Source organism: Salmo salar, chromosome 12 (assembly GCF_965601325.2).
Source record: "Salmo salar chromosome 12, fSalSal1, whole genome shotgun sequence".
Classification (NCBI taxonomy): domain Eukaryota; kingdom Metazoa; phylum Chordata; class Actinopteri; order Salmoniformes; family Salmonidae; genus Salmo; species Salmo salar.
In genome coordinates, this window is record NC_138302.1 from 90349777 (window position 1) to 90365233 (window position 15457).

At 44.2% G+C, this 15457-nt stretch overlaps 13 non-coding genes across 13 annotated transcripts; all 13 read right to left on the minus strand.

Moving 5' to 3' along the window:
* Nucleotides 1–7119: 7119 nt before the first annotated feature.
* Nucleotides 7120–7192, minus strand: trnak-cuu (transfer RNA lysine (anticodon CUU)). The gene has a single exon. It is a non-coding gene; the product is annotated as a tRNA-Lys (tRNA).
* Nucleotides 7193–8669: 1477 nt separating this feature from the next.
* trnak-cuu (transfer RNA lysine (anticodon CUU)) lies at nt 8670–8742 on the minus strand. The gene has a single exon. It is a non-coding gene; the product is annotated as a tRNA-Lys (tRNA).
* A 437-nt stretch (nt 8743–9179) lies between these two features.
* On the minus strand, nt 9180–9252 carry trnak-cuu (transfer RNA lysine (anticodon CUU)). The gene has a single exon. It is a non-coding gene; the product is annotated as a tRNA-Lys (tRNA).
* Nucleotides 9253–10295: 1043 nt separating this feature from the next.
* trnak-cuu (transfer RNA lysine (anticodon CUU)) lies at nt 10296–10368 on the minus strand. Its single transcript has one exon. It is a non-coding gene; the product is annotated as a tRNA-Lys (tRNA).
* A 437-nt stretch (nt 10369–10805) lies between these two features.
* On the minus strand, nt 10806–10878 carry trnak-cuu (transfer RNA lysine (anticodon CUU)). The gene has a single exon. It is a non-coding gene; the product is annotated as a tRNA-Lys (tRNA).
* Nucleotides 10879–11324: 446 nt separating this feature from the next.
* Nucleotides 11325–11397, minus strand: trnak-cuu (transfer RNA lysine (anticodon CUU)). The gene has a single exon. It is a non-coding gene; the product is annotated as a tRNA-Lys (tRNA).
* Nucleotides 11398–11841: 444 nt separating this feature from the next.
* trnak-cuu (transfer RNA lysine (anticodon CUU)) lies at nt 11842–11914 on the minus strand. The gene has a single exon. It is a non-coding gene; the product is annotated as a tRNA-Lys (tRNA).
* Nucleotides 11915–12357: 443 nt separating this feature from the next.
* Nucleotides 12358–12430, minus strand: trnak-cuu (transfer RNA lysine (anticodon CUU)). Its single transcript has one exon. It is a non-coding gene; the product is annotated as a tRNA-Lys (tRNA).
* Nucleotides 12431–12874: 444 nt separating this feature from the next.
* trnak-cuu (transfer RNA lysine (anticodon CUU)) lies at nt 12875–12947 on the minus strand. Its single transcript has one exon. It is a non-coding gene; the product is annotated as a tRNA-Lys (tRNA).
* A 444-nt stretch (nt 12948–13391) lies between these two features.
* Nucleotides 13392–13464, minus strand: trnak-cuu (transfer RNA lysine (anticodon CUU)). The gene has a single exon. It is a non-coding gene; the product is annotated as a tRNA-Lys (tRNA).
* A 444-nt stretch (nt 13465–13908) lies between these two features.
* trnak-cuu (transfer RNA lysine (anticodon CUU)) lies at nt 13909–13981 on the minus strand. The gene has a single exon. It is a non-coding gene; the product is annotated as a tRNA-Lys (tRNA).
* Nucleotides 13982–14425: 444 nt separating this feature from the next.
* trnak-cuu (transfer RNA lysine (anticodon CUU)) lies at nt 14426–14498 on the minus strand. The gene has a single exon. It is a non-coding gene; the product is annotated as a tRNA-Lys (tRNA).
* Nucleotides 14499–14942: 444 nt separating this feature from the next.
* trnak-cuu (transfer RNA lysine (anticodon CUU)) lies at nt 14943–15015 on the minus strand. The gene has a single exon. It is a non-coding gene; the product is annotated as a tRNA-Lys (tRNA).
* Between the last annotated feature and the right edge of the window lie 442 nt (nt 15016–15457).

Genomic DNA, 15457 nt, shown 5'->3' on the forward strand with positions numbered 1-15457 from the left:
TCATTTTTAAACAATATAACCTACATTTGTTGGCCAAAGAAAATAAATAGCAGTTTTAATTTGTTTCAAAGTGATCGATCATAGAAGGTAGTATTTAATTTTTTATTTAATCTCAACCGTAACTATAATGCTGTTGACAGTATTTGTGTTCCATTTGCAACTCTGCCATTTAAGTTTAAATATGGAGGGTCACAACATTGTTGGAGTCCTCTTTAATGTCATAGAAATGTTGTCCTGACCTCTGCCCTCTTATGTTTCCTCAAAGAGTTAAGCAGCACGGTATCTGCGTCTCTCTCTAACTCTCTACCTTTCTCTCTCTATCGCTCTTTTCGCTTTCTCTCTTTCTTTCTGTCTTTCTGTCTATTCAAATAAATTCAAGGGGCTTTATTGGCATGGGAAACAGATGTTTACATTGCCAAAGCAAGTGAAATGGATAAACAAAGGTTAAATAAAAAATATTACACTTACACAAGTTCCAAAAGAATAAAGACATTTCAAATGTCATATTATGTCTAAATACAGTGTGGTAGTGATGTGCAAATAGTTAAAGTACAAAAGGGAAAATAAATAAATATGGGGTGTATTTACAATGGTGTTTGTTCTTCACTGGTTGCCCTCTTCTTGTGGAAACAAGTCACAAATCTTGCTGCTGTGATATTTCACACAATAGTTATGGGAGTTTATCAAAATTGGATTTGTTTAATCTGTTCCGGCTCGATCTCACAACCTCTGCTGATTACTGTTGATTACTGTTGTATAAGTACCACATGCAAACCGATTACGCCACAGGAGAAAGTGAAAGCTGATCACCATATTTTGCACAGGAGAGTTGTACAATATTCGATCCAAAGCAAGATCATGATTTAACAGCCTGGCTAGCTCAGTTGGTAGAGCATGAGGTTCTTAATCTCAGGGTAGAGGGTTTGAGCCCCAAGTTATGCGCTGCTTTTCTTCTCCAAAACACAAACTCACTTTGCAACCAGTTGTCTGCTTGGTCTGTAGAGCAGGCTTGCCACCCTGCATTGCTGATGTGTCTAGCTTATCTGTTGAAACAGGAGACTCTGGGTTTGAGTCCAAGCAGTACCTGCACTCTGACCTGTTATCTCAATGACATGCCTATTAGTTGTGATACGTCCTCCAAAATGGAGTGAAAAATTCTCCTTTTCTGGACAAGAAATAGACAGGCAGAGGGTTCAAGAAAAATACCTGTTCCCGGTGAGGCTCGAACCCACTACCTCGGCATTTCTAGCTAATTACCATATTTTGCTCAAACAGAGCTGTAGGATATTCGGTACCAATCAAGATTTTGACTGAGCTGCCTGGCTACCTCAGTCGGTAGAGCATGAGACTCTTAGTCTCAGGGTTGTGGGTTTTGAGCCCCACGTTAGGGTATGCATTTCTCTGCCCAAGCACCAACTCACTTTGCAAACAGCCATCCGCTTGGTCTATAGAGCAGGCTTGCCACCCTGCATTGCGGACGTGTCAGGCTTAGCGGATGAAACGGGAGACTCTAGGTTTGAGTCCTAGCAGTGCCTGCACTCTGACATTTTATCTCAATGACATAACTATTACTTGTGAAGCGTCCTCCTAAATGGAGTGAAAAATTCTCCTTTTCTGGACAAGAAATAGACAGGCAGAGGGTCCAGGAAAAATACACGCTCCTGGGGAGGCTTGAACTCACAGCCTCCGGCATCGCTCACAGCCTCGGCATCACTCCAAATCAAGACCTTGAATGAACTTCCTGGGTAGCTCAGTTGGTAGAGCTTGAGACTTTTAATCTAAGTGTATTGGGTTTGAGCCCCACGTTGGGGAATGCTTTTCTCCCCCCATGCACCAACTCACTTTGCAAACAGCCATCCGCTCGGTCTACAAAGCAGGCTTCATGAAAATAATCATGGCCTCTAAACCTTCAAGCTGCATACTGGGCCCTATTTCAACTAAACTACTAAAAGAGCTGCTTCCTGTGCTTGGCCCTCCAATGTTGAAATTAATAAATGGCTCTCTATCCACCGGATGTGTACCAAACTCACTAAAAGTGGCAGTAATAAAGCCTCTCTTGAAGAAGCCAAACTTGACCCTGAAAATATAAAAAAAACTATCGGTCTATATCGAATCTCCCATTCCTCTCACAAATTTTAGAAAAGGCTGTTGGGCAGCAACTCACTGCCTTCCTGAAGACAAACAATGTATACGAAACGCTTCAGTCTGGTTTTAGACCCCATCATAGCACTGAGACTGCACTTGTGAAGGTGGTAAATGACCTTTTAAGGGTTTCAGACTGAGGCTCTGCATCTGTCCTCGTGCTCCTAGACCTTAGTGCTTCTTTTGATACCATCGATCACCACATTCATTTGGAGAGATTGGAAACCCAAATTGGTCTACACGGACAAGTTCTGGCCTGGTTTAGATCTTATCTGTTGGAAAGATATCAGTTTGTCTCTGTAGATGGTTTGTCCTCTGATAAATCAACTGTAAATTTCGGTGTTCCTCAAGGCTCCGTTTTAGGACCTCTATTGTTTTCACTATATATTTTACTTCTTGGTGATGTCATTCGGAAACATAATGTTAACTTTCACTGCTCTGCGGACGACACACAGCTGTACATTTCGATGAAACATGGTGAAGCCCCAAAATTGCCCTCCCTGGAAGCCTGTGTTTCAGACATAAGGAAGTGGATGGAGGCAAATGTTCTACTTTTAAACTCAGACCAAACAGAGATGCTAGTTCTAGGTCCCAAGAAACAAAAAGATCTTCTGTTGAATCTGACAATTAAACTTGATGGTTGTACAGTCATCTCAAATAAAACTGTGAAGGACCTCGACGTTACTCTGGACCCTGATCTCTCTTTTGACGAACATATCAAGACTGTTTCAAGGACAGCTTTTTTCCCTCTACGTAACATTGCAAAAATCTGAAATTTTCTGCCCAAAAATCATGCATAAAAATGTATCCATGCTTTTGTCACTTCTAGGTTAGACTACTCAAATGCTCTACTTTCCGGCTACCCGGATAAAGTACTAAATAAACTTCAGTTAATGCTAATCACGGCTGCTAGAATCTTGACTAGAACCAAATAATTTGGTCATATTACTCCAGTGCTAGCCTCTCTACACTGGCTTCCTGTTAAGGCTAGGGCTGAATTCAAGCTTTTACTGCTGACCTACAAAGCATTACATGGGCTTGCTCCTACCTATCTTTCCCGATTTCGTCCTGCCGTACATACCTGCACGTATGCTATGGTCACAAGACGTAGGCCTCTTTACTGTCCCTAGAATTTCTAAGCAAACAGCTGGAGGCAGGGCTTTCTCCTATAGAGCTCAATTTTTATGGAATGGTCTGCCTGTCCATGTGAGAGATGCAGACCCGGTCTCATCCTTTAAGTCTTTATTAAAGACTCATCTCTTCAGTAGGTCCTATGATTGAGTGTAGTCTGGCCCAGGAGTGTGAAGGTGAATGGAAAGGCACTGGAGCAACGAACCGCCCTTGCTGTCTCTGCCTGGCCGGTTCCCCTCTCTCCAATGGGATTCTCTGCCTCAAACCCTATTACAGGGGCTGTGTCACTGGCTTACTGGTACTCTTCCATGCCGTCCCTAGGAGGGGAGCGCCACTTGAGTGGGTTGAGTCACTGACGTGATCTTCCTGTCCGGGTTGGCTCCCCCCTTGGGTTGGTGCCATGGGGGAGATCTTCGTGGGTTATACTCGGCCTTGTCTCAGGATAGTAAGTTGGTGGTTGAAGGTATCCCTCTAGTGGTGTGGGGGCTGTGCCCATTTCTCCTTCACCCAAATCCAGATAGCTGATGTTCTGAAAGAGCTGAAAAATCGGGGCCCCTTCAAATCAGCCGGGCTAGACAATCTGGACTCTCTCTTCCTAAAATTATCCGCCACAATTGTTGCAACCCCTATTACTAGTCTGTTCAACCTCTCTTTCGTATCGTCTGAGATCCCCAAAGAATGGAAAGCTGCCGCGGTCATCCCCTTCTTCAAAGGGGGAGACACTCTAGACCCAAACTGTTACAGACCTATATCTATCCAACCCTGCCTTTCTAAGGTCTTCGAAAGCCAAGTTAAGAAACAGATCACCGACCATTTCGAATCCCACCGTACCTTCTCCGCTATGCAATCTGGTTTCAGAGCTGGCCATGGGTGCACCTCAGCCACGCTCAAGGTCCTAAACGATATCATAACCACCCATCAATAAGAGACAATACTGTGCAGCTGTACTCATCGACCTAGCCAAGGCTTTCGACTGTCAATCACCACATTCTTATCGGCAGACTCAATAGCCTTGGTTTCTCAAATGACTGCCTCGCCTGGTTCACCAACAACTTCTCAGACACAGTTCATTGTGTCAAATCGGAGTGCCTGTTGTCTGGCTCTGGCACTCTATGGGGGTAACACAGGGTTATATTCTCGGGCCGACGCTTTTCTCTGTATACATCAATGATGTTGTTCTTGCTGTTGGTGATTCTCTGATCCACCTCTACGCAGACGACACCATTCTGTATACTTCTGGCCCTTCTTTGGACACTTTGGACACTGTGTTAACTAACCTCCAGAATGCCATACAACTCTCCTTCCATGGCCTCCAATTGCTCTTAAATGCAAGTAAAACTAAATGCATGCTCTTCAACCGATAGCTGCTTGCACCTGCCCACCCGTCCAGCATCACTACTCTGGACGGTTCTGACTTAGAATATGTGGACAACTACAAATACCTGGGTGTCTAGTTAGACTGTAAACTCTCCTTCCAGACTCACATTAAGCATCTCCAATCCAAAATTAAATCTAGAATCGGCTTCCTATTTCGCAACAAAGCATCCTTCACTCATGCTGCCAAACATACCCTCGTAAAACTGACTATCCTACCGATCCTTGACTTCGGCAATGTCATTTACAAAATAGCTTCCAACACTCTACTCAGCAAATAGGATGCAGACTATCACAGTGCCATCCGTTTTGTCACCAAAGCCCCATACACTGCCCACCACTGCGACCTGTATGCTCTCGTTGGCTGGCCCTCGCTTCATATTCGTCGCCAAACCCACTGGCTCCAGGTCATCTATAAGTCTTTGCTAGTTAAAGCCCCACCTTATCTCAGCTCACTGGTCACCATAGCAGCACCCACCCGTAGCACGTGCTCCAGCAGGTATATTTCATGGGTCACCCCCAAAGCCAATTCCCCCTTTGGCCGCCTTTCCTTCCAATTCTCTGCTGCCAATGACTGGAACGAATTTCAAAAATCCCTGAAGCTGGAGACTCATATCTCCCTCTCTAGCTTTAAGCACCAGCTGTCAGAGCAGCTCACAGATCACTGCACCTGTACATAGCCCATCTGTAAATAGCCCACGCAACTACCTCATCCCCATACTGTTATACATTTTTTTTGCTCCTTTGCACCCCGGTATCTCAACTTGCACATTCATCTTCTGCACATTTATCACTCCAGTGTTTAATTGCTAAATTGTAATTATTTCACCACTATGGCCTATTTATTGCCTTACCTCCCTTATCTTACCTCATTTGCACACACTGTTTGCATTTGCACACATGCTAACCGATTTCGCCACATGAGCCATTGAAAGCTCTCTAGCTAATCACCATATTTTGTTCAAACAGAGCTGTACGATATTCAGTCCAAATCAAGAACGATCTGCCTGGCTAGCTACGTAGGTTGAGAATGAGACTCTTAATCTCAGGGTTGTGGGTCAGAGCCCCAAATTGGGCGATGCTTTTCTGCGCCGAAGCACCAATTCACATTGTTAACAACAATCCACTTGGTCTATCTTGCAGGCTTGCCACCCTGCATTGCTGACGTGTCAGGCTTAGCTAGTGATACAGGAGACTCTGGGTTTGAATCCCAGCAGTGCCTGCCCTCTGACCTGCTATCTCAATGACAAAGCAATTACTTGTGAAATGTCCTCCTAAATGGATCGAATAAATGCCCCTTTTCTGGATAAGAAATAGACAGGCAGAGGGTTCAAGAAAAATACTTGCTACTGGTGAGGTTCGAACTCAGAACCTCGGCATAGCTTTGCTGCATAAGTACCAAGCACCTCCCGATTTCACCACATGAGCCATTGAAAGCTCTCTAGCTAATTACCATATTTTGCTCAAAAAGAGCTGTATGATATTCGCCCCAAATCAACATCAGGAATGATCTAGCTAGGTACATAGAGCATGATACTCTTAATCTTAGAGTTGTGGGTTCGAGCCCCAAGTTGGTTGATGCTTTTCTCCACCGAAGCACCAACTCAATTTGCAAACCGCCATCTGCTTGTTCTTTCGAGCAGGCTTGCTGACATGTCAGGCTTAGCTGGCTATGGATTTGAATGCAAGTGAGGTCGAGCCTCACCAGGAGCAAGTACTTTTCTTGAACCCTCTGCGTGTCTATTTCTTGTCCAGAAAAGGAGCATTTTTCATTCCATTTAGGAGGTTGTTTCACAAGTAATAGGTATGTCATTGAGATAACAGGTCAGGATTCAAACCCATAGTCTCCAGTATCAACAGCTAAGCCTGACACCTCAGCAATGCAGTGTGGCAAGCCTGCTCTGCGGACAAGGTGGATGGCTGATTGCGAAGTCAGTTGTTGCTTTCACGGAGAAAAACATAACCCAACACAGGTCTCGAACCCTCAACTCTGAGATTGAAGTTCTAGTGCTCTACCGACTGAGCTAGCCAGGAATCTCTACGGAAAAATTGACATGGATCAAATATCGTACAGCTCTGTTTGTGCAAAATATGGTGATCAGCGAAAGTGCTTTCAATGGCTCCTGTGGTGCAATTGGTCAGCAAGCGGAACTTATATAGCAGTATGCAGCAGAGCGATGCCGAAGTTGTGAGTTCGACAAGGAACAAGTGTTTTTACTTATCCCACTGCCTGTCTTTTTTTTGCCCAGAAAATGAGCATTTTTCAATCCATTTAGGAGGTTGTTTCACAAGTAATAGGTATGTCCTTGAGATAAAATGTCAGAGAGCAGGCAAAGCTAGGATTCAATTTCATAGTCTTCTGTATCACAAGCTATGCCTGACACTTCAGCAATGCAGGGTGGCAAGCCTGCTCGAAAGTCGAAACGAATGGCTGTTTGCAAAGTGAGTTGATTTTTCGGCAGAGAAAAGGAGCGCCCAACATGGGGCTCTCACCCACGACCCTGAGATTAAGAGTCTCATGTTCTACCGACTGAGCTAGCCAGGCACCTTGATGGTGTTATTGACTTGGTTCAAATATCGAACAGCTCTGTTTGTGCAAAATATGGTGATCAGTGAGAGTGTTTTTAATGGATCCTGTGGTGCAATCGTTAGCGTGTAGTACTTATACATCAGTGTGCATCAAATCGATGACAAGGTTGTGAGTTTGAGCCTCACCAGGAGCAAGTAATTTTCTTGAACACTCTGCTTATCTATTTCTTGTCCAGTAAAGGAGCATTTATTCCAGCCATTTAGGAGGACGTTTCATAAGTAATAGGTATGTCATTGAGATAAAATGTCAGAGAGCAGGCAAAGCTAGATTCAAATTCATAGTCTTCTGTATCACCAGCTATGCCTGACACTTCAGCAATGCAAGGTGGCAAGCCTGCTCGAAAGTCGAAACGAATGGCTGTTTGCAAAGTGAGTTGGTTCTTCGGCAGAGAAAAGGAGCGCCCAACGTGGGGCTCGAAACCATGACCCTGAGATTAAGTGTCTCATGCTCTACCGACTGAGCTAGGCAGGCACCTCAGTTGTGTTAATGACTTGGTTCGAATATCGAACAGCTCAGTTTGTGCAAAATATGGTGATCAGTGAGAGTGTTTTTAATGGATCCTGTGGTGCAATCGTTAGCGTGTAGTACTTATACATCAGTGTGCATCAAATCGATGACAAGGTTGTGAGTTTGAGCCTCACCAGGAGCAAGTATTTTTCTTGAACCCTCTGCTTATCTATTTCTTGTCCAGTAAAGGAAAACTTATTCAATCCATTTAGGAAGACGTTTCCTAAGTAATAGGTATGTCATTGAGATAACAGGTCAGAGTGCAGGCAAAGCTAGGATTCAAATTCATAGTCTTCTGTATCACCAGCTATGCCTGACACTTCAGCAATGCAGGGTGGCAAGCCTGCTCGAAAGTCCAAACGAATGGCTGTTTGCAAAGTGAGTTGGTTCTTCGGCGGAGAAAAGGAGCTGCCAACGTGGGGCTCGAACCCACAACCCTCAGATTAAGAGTCTCATGCTCTACCGACTGAGCTTGCCAGGGACCTCAATGCTATTAATGACTTGGTTTGAATATCGAACAGCTCTGTTTGTGCAAAATATGGTGATCAGTGAGAGTGTTTTTAATGGATCCTGTGGTGCAATCGTTATCGTGTAGTACTTATACATCAGTATGCATCAAATCGATGACAAGGTTGTGAGTTTGAGCCTCACCAGGAGCAAGTATTTTTCTTGAACACTCTGCTTATCTATTTCTTGTCCAGTAAAGGAAAACTTATTCAATCCATTTAGGAAGACGTTTCCTAAGTAATAGGTATGTCATTGAGATAAAATGTCAGAGTGCAGGCAAAGCTAGGATTCAAATTCATAGTCTTCTGTATCACCAGCTATGCCTGACACTTCAGCAATGCAGGGTGGCAAGCCTGCTCGAAAGTCCAAACGAATGGCTGTTTGCAAAGTGAGTTGGTTCTTCGGCAGAGAAAAGGAGCGCCCAACGTGGGGTTCGAACCCACTACCCTGAGATTAAGAGTCTCATGCTCTAGCGACTGATCTAGCCAGGCACCTCAATGGTTTTAATGACTTGGTTCGAATATCGAACAGCTCAGTTTATGCAAAATATGGTGATCAGTGAGAGTGTTTTTAATGGATCCTGTGGTGCAATCGTTAGCGTGTAGTACTTATACATCAGTGTGCATCAAATTGATGACAAGGTTGTGAGTTTGAGCCTCACCAGGAGCAAGTAACTTTCTTGAACACTCTGCTTATCTATTTCTTGTCCAGTAAAGGAGCATTTATTCAATCCATTTAGGAGGACGTTTCATAAGTATGTCATTGAGATAAAATGTCAGAGAGCAGGCAAAGCTAGGATTCAAATTCATAGTCTTCTGTATCACCAGCTATGCCTGACACTTCAGCAACGCAGGGTGGCAAGCCTGCTCGAAAGTCGAAACGAATGGCTGTTTGCAAAGTGAGTTGGTTCTTCGGCAGAGAAAAGGATGGGCCAACGTGGGGCTCGAACCCACGACCCTGAGATTAAGAGTCTCATGCTCTACCGACTGAGCTAGCCAGGCACCTCAATGGTATTAATGACTTGGTTCGAATATCGAACAGCTCAGTTTGTGCAAAATATGGTGATCAGTGAGAGTGTTTTTAATGGAACCTGTGGTGCAATCGTTAGCGTGTAGTACTTATACATCAGTATGCATCAAATCGATGACAAGGTTGTGAGTTTGAGCCTCATGTTGATGATTAGTTATTTGAGAAGGAGACCAAGTCAAGACGCTGTACCAGGTGGATTCAGTTTATAGTAAGGCAGTTTATTATGAGACAAAGATATTTGGCTGAGCGTGCACGGACTCCTTCGTTTAGCTCATAGGGAACTAGCAGAAGAGAGCCCCGAAACATAGTATACATCCAATTTATACAATGAAATAACAGTGTGTTGACGTTGAGTCTAGTAGGTCCGCTCTCCTGACTGGTCGATGAGTGGAGGGACGGTCCACTCTCCAGGTGGTGTCGACTTCCCATTGGCCCTTGGCAGTGTCCTTTGTCCTCGGAGTCCAACACACCTAAGTGTGTGTGTGTGTGTGTGTGTATTTCTGGTAATTCGTGTCTGGGTGCTTTGCGATATTCATGGAATGTTGTTCTTTACACCAGTGGTCAGTTCGTGTGGCTAGGGCTTAAGTCAGCCATCTGTCTCTAGGTGTGGTCGTGATTGGTATCAGTTGGTTGCTCAATATGTCTCTGGAATTTTGTTGTGTGCTGTTGTGAAACATGTTGTGCAAATGCCCTCCTTATATATCATTAGGTAAAACGTTAGATTATCTTTATTACACTCACCAGGAGCAAGTATTTTTCTTGAACCCTCTGCTTATCTATTTCTTGTCCAGTAAAGGAAAACTTATTCAATCCATTTAGGAAGACGTTTCCTAAGTAATAGGTATGTCATTGAGATAACAGGTCAGAGTGCAGGCAAAGCAAGGATTCAAATTCATAGTCTTCTGTATCACCAGCTATATCTGACACTTCAGCAACGCAGGGTGGCAAGCCTGCTCGGAAGTCCAAACGAATGGCTGTTTGCAAAGTGAGTTGGTGCTTCGGCGGAGAAAAGGACCGCCCAACGTCGGGCTCAAACCCACGACCCTGAGATTAAGAGTTTCATGCTCTACCGACTGAGCTAGCCAGGCACCTCGATGGTATTAATGACTTGGTTCGAATATCGAACAGCTCTGTTTGTGGAAAATATGGTGATCAGTGAGAGTGTTTTTAATGGATCCTGTGGTGCAATCGTTAGCGTGTAGTACTTATACATCATTGTGCATCAAATCGATGACAAGGTTGTGAGTTTGAGCCTCACCAGGAGCAAGTAATTTTCTTGAACACTCTGCTTATCTATTTCTTGTCCAGTAAAGGAGCATTTATTCAATCCATTTAGGAGGACGTTTCATAAGTATGTCATTGAGATAAAATGTCAGAGAGCAGGCAAAGCTAGGATTCAAATTCATAGTCTTCTGTATCACCAGCTATGCCTGACACTTCAGCAACGCAGGGTGGCAAGCCTGCTCGAAAGTCCAAACGAATGGCTGTTTGCAAAGTGAGTTGGTGCTTCGGCGGAGAAAAGGACCGCCCAACGTGGGGCTCGAACCCACGACCCTGAGATTAAGAGTCTCATGCTCTACCGACTGAGCTAGCCAGGCATCTCGAATCGTTTATTGACTTGTTTCGAATATCGAACAGCTCTGTTTGTGCAAATATATGGTGATCAGTGAGAGTGTTTTTAATGGATCCTGTGGTGCAATCGTTAGCGTGTAGGTACTTATACATCAGTATGCATCAAATCGATGACAACGTTGTGAGTTTGAGCCTCACCAGGAGCAAGTATTTTTCTTGAACACTCTGCTCATCTATTTCTTGTCCAGTAAAGGAGCATTTATTCAATCCATTTCGGAGGACGTTTCATAAGTAATAGGTATGTCATTGAGATAAAATGTCAGAGAGCAGGCAAAGCTAGGATTCAAATTCATAGTCTTCTGTATCACCAGCAATGCCTGACACTTCAGCAATGCAGGGTGGCAAGCCTGCTCGAAAGTCGAAACGAATGGCTGTTTGCAAAGTGAGTTGGTTCTTCGGCGGAGAAAAGGAGCGCCCAACGTGGGGCTCGAACCCACGACCCTGAGATTAAGAGTCTCATGCTCTACCGACTGAGCTAGCCAGGCACCTCAATGATATTAATGACTTGTTTCGAATATCGAACAGCTCTGTTTGTGCAAAATATGGTGATCAGTGAGAGTGTTTTTAATGGATCCTGTGGTGCAATCGTTAGCGTGTAGTAGTTATACATCAGTATGCATCAAATCGATGACAAGGTTGTGAGTTTGAGCCTCACCAGGAGCAAGTATTTTTCTTGAACACTCTGCTTATCTATTTCTTGTCCAGTAAAGGAGCATTTATTCCAGCCATTTAGGAGGACGTTTCATAAGTAATAGGTATGTCATTGAGATAAAATGTCAGAGAGCAGGCAAAGCTAGGATTCAAATTCATAGTCTTCTGTATCACCAGCAATGCCTGACACTTCAGCAATGCAGGGTGGCAAGCCTGCTCGAAAGTCCAAACGAATGGCTGTTTGCAAAGTGAGTTGGTGCTTCGGCGGAGAAAAGGACCGCCCAACGTGGGGCTCGAACCCACGACCCTGAGATTAAGAGTCTCATGCTCTACCGACTGAGCTAGCCAGGCATCTCAATAGTTTATTGACTTGGTTCGAATATCGAACAGCTCTGTTTGTGCAAAATATGGTGATCAGTGAGAGTGTTTTTAATGGATCCTGTGGTGCAATCGTTAGCGTGTAGTAGTTATACATCAGTATGCATCAAATCGATGACAAGGTTGTGAGTTTGAGCCTCACCAGGAGCAAGTATTTTTCTTGAACACTCTGCTTATCTATTTCTTGTCCAGTAAAGGAGCATTTATTCCAGCCATTTAGGAGGACGTTTCATAAGTAATAGGTATGTCATTGAGATAAAATGTCAGAGAGCAGGCAAAGCTAGGATTCAAATTCATAGTCTTCTGTATCACCAGCTATGCCTGACACTTCAGCAATGCAGGGTGGCAAGCCTGCTCGAAAGTCCAAACGAATGGCTGTTTGCAAAGTGAGTTGGTGCTTCGGCGGAGAAAAGGACCGCCCAACGTGGGGCTCGAACCCACGACCCTGAGATTAAGAGTCTCATGCTCTACCGACTGAGCTAGCCAGGCACCTCAATGATATTATTGACTTGTTTCGAATATCGAACAGCTCTGTTTGTGCAAAATATGGTGATCAGTGAGAGTGTTTTTAATGGATCCTGTGGTGCAATCGTTAGCGTGTAGTACTTATACATCAGTATGCATCAAATCGATGACAAGGTTGTGAGTTTGAGCCTCACCAGGAGCAAGTATTTTTCTTGAACACTCTGCTTATCTATTTCTTGTCCAGTAAAGGAGCATTTATTCCAGCCATTTAGGAGGACGTTTCATAAGTAATAGGTATGTCATTGAGATAAAATGTCAGAGAGCAGGCAAAGCTAGGATTCAAATTCATAGTCTTCTGTATCACCAGCAATGCCTGACACTTCAGCAATGCAGGGTGGCAAGCCTGCTCGAAAGTCCAAACGAATGGCTGTTTGCAAAGTGAGTTGGTTCTTCGGCAGAGAAAAGGAGCGCCCAACGTGGGGCTCGAACCCACGACCCTGAGATTAAGAGTCTCATGCTCTACCGACTGAGCTAGCCAGGCACCTCAATGATATTAATGACTTGTTTCGAATATCGAACAGCTCTGTTTGTGCAAAATATGGTGATCAGTGAGAGTGTTTTTAATGGATCCTGTGGTGCAATCGTTAGCGTGTAGTAGTTATACATCAGTATGCATCAAATCGATGACAAGGTTGTGAGTTTGAGCCTCACCAGGAGCAAGTATTTTTCTTGAACACTCTGCTTATCTATTTCTTGTCCAGTAAAGGAGCATTTATTCCAGCCATTTAGGAGGACGTTTCATAAGTAATAGGTATGTCATTGAGATAAAATGTCAGAGAGCAGGCAAAGCTAGGATTCAAATTCATAGTCTTCTGTATCACCAGCTATGCCTGACACTTCAGCAACGCAGGGTGGCAAGCCTGCTCGAAAGTCCAAACGAATGGCTGTTTGCAAAGTGAGTTGGTTCTTCGGCAGAGAAAAGGAGCGCCCAACGTGGGGCTCGAACCCACGACCCTGAGATTAAGAGTCTCATGCTCTACCGACTGAGCTAGCCAGGCACCTCAATGATATTAATGACTTGGTTCGAATATCGAACAGCTCTGTTTGTGCAAAATATGGTGATCAGTGAGAGTGTTTTTAATGGATCCTGTGGTGCAATCGTTAGCGTGTAGTAGTTATACATCAGTATGCATCAAATCGATGACAAGGTTGTGAGTTTGAGCCTCACCAGGAGCAAGTATTTTTCTTGAACACTCTGCTTATCTATTTCTTGTCCAGTAAAGGAGCATTTATTCCAGCCATTTAGGAGGACGTTTCATAAGTAATAGGTATGTCATTGAGATAAAATGTCAGAGAGCAGGCAAAGCTAGGATTCAAATTCATAGTCTTCTGTATCACCAGCTATGCCTGACACTTCAGCAATGCAGGGTGGCAAGCCTGCTCGAAAGTCCAAACGAATGGCTGTTTGCAAAGTGAGTTGGTGCTTCGGCGGAGAAAAGGACCGCCCAACGTGGGGCTCGAACCCACGACCCTGAGATTAAGAGTCTCATGCTCTACCGACTGAGCTAGCCAGGCACCTCGATGGTATTAATGACTTGTTTCGAATATCGAACAGCTCTGTTTGTGCAAAATATGGTGATCAGTGAGAGTGTTTTTAATGGATCCTGTGGTGCAATCGTTAGCGTGTAGTACTTATACATCAGTATGCATCAAATCGATGACAAGGTTGTGAGTTTGAGCCTCACCAGGAGCAAGTATTTTTCTTGAACACTCTGCTTATCTATTTCTTGTCCAGTAAAGGAGCATTTATTCAATCCATTTAGGAGGACGTTTCATAAGTAATAGGTATGTCATTGAGATAAAATGTCAGAGAGCAGGCAAAGCTAGGATTCAAATTCATAGTCTTCTGTATCACCAGCAATGCCTGACACTTCAGCAATGCAGGGTGGCAAGCCTGCTCGAAAGTCCAAACGAATGGCTGTTTGCAAAGTGAGTTGGTTCTTCGGCAGAGAAAAGGAGCGCCCAACGTGGGGCTCGAACCCACGACCCTGAGATTAAGAGTCTCATGCTCTACCGACTGAGCTAGCCAGGCACCTCGATGATATTAATGACTTGTTTCGAATATCGAACAGCTCTGTTTGTGCAAAATATGGTGATCAGTGAGAGTGTTTTTAATGGATCCTGTGGTGCAATCGTTAGCGTGTAGTAGTTATACATCAGTATGCATCAAATCGATGACAAGGTTGTGAGTTTGAGCCTCACCAGGAGCAAGTATTTTTCTTGAACACTCTGCTTATCTATTTCTTGTCCAGTAAAGGAGCATTTATTCCAGCCATTTAGGAGGACGTTTCATAAGTAATAGGTATGTCATTGAGATAAAATGTCAGAGAGCAGGCAAAGCTAGGATTCAAATTCATAGTCTTCTGTATCACCAGCTATGCCTGACACTTCAGCAATGCAGGGTGGCAAGCCTGCTCGAAAGTCCAAACGAATGGCTGTTTGCAAAGTGAGTTGGTGCTTCGGCGGAGAAAAGGACCGCCCAACGTGGGGCTCGAACCCACGACCCTGAGATTAAGAGTCTCATGCTCTACCGACTGAGCTAGCCAGGCACCTCAATGATATTAATGACTTGTTTCGAATATCGAACAGCTCTGTTTGTGCAAAATATGGTGATCAGTGAGAGTGTTTTTAATGGATCCTGTGGTGCAATCGTTAGCGTGTAGTAGTTATACATCAGTATGCATCAAATCGATGACAAGGTTGTGAGTTTGAGCCTCACCAGGAGCAAGTATTTTTCTTGAACACTCTGCTTATCTATTTCTTGTCCAGTAAAGGAGCATTTATTCCAGCCATTTAGGAGGACGTTTCATAAGTAATAGGTATGTCATTGAGATAAAATGTCAGAGAGCAGGCAAAGCTAGGATTCAAATTCATAGTCTTCTGTATCACCAGCAATGCCTGACACTTCAGCAATGCAGGGTGGCAAGCCTGCTCGAAAGTCCAAACGAATGGCTGTTTGCAAAGTGAGTTGGTGCTTCGGCGGAGAAAAGG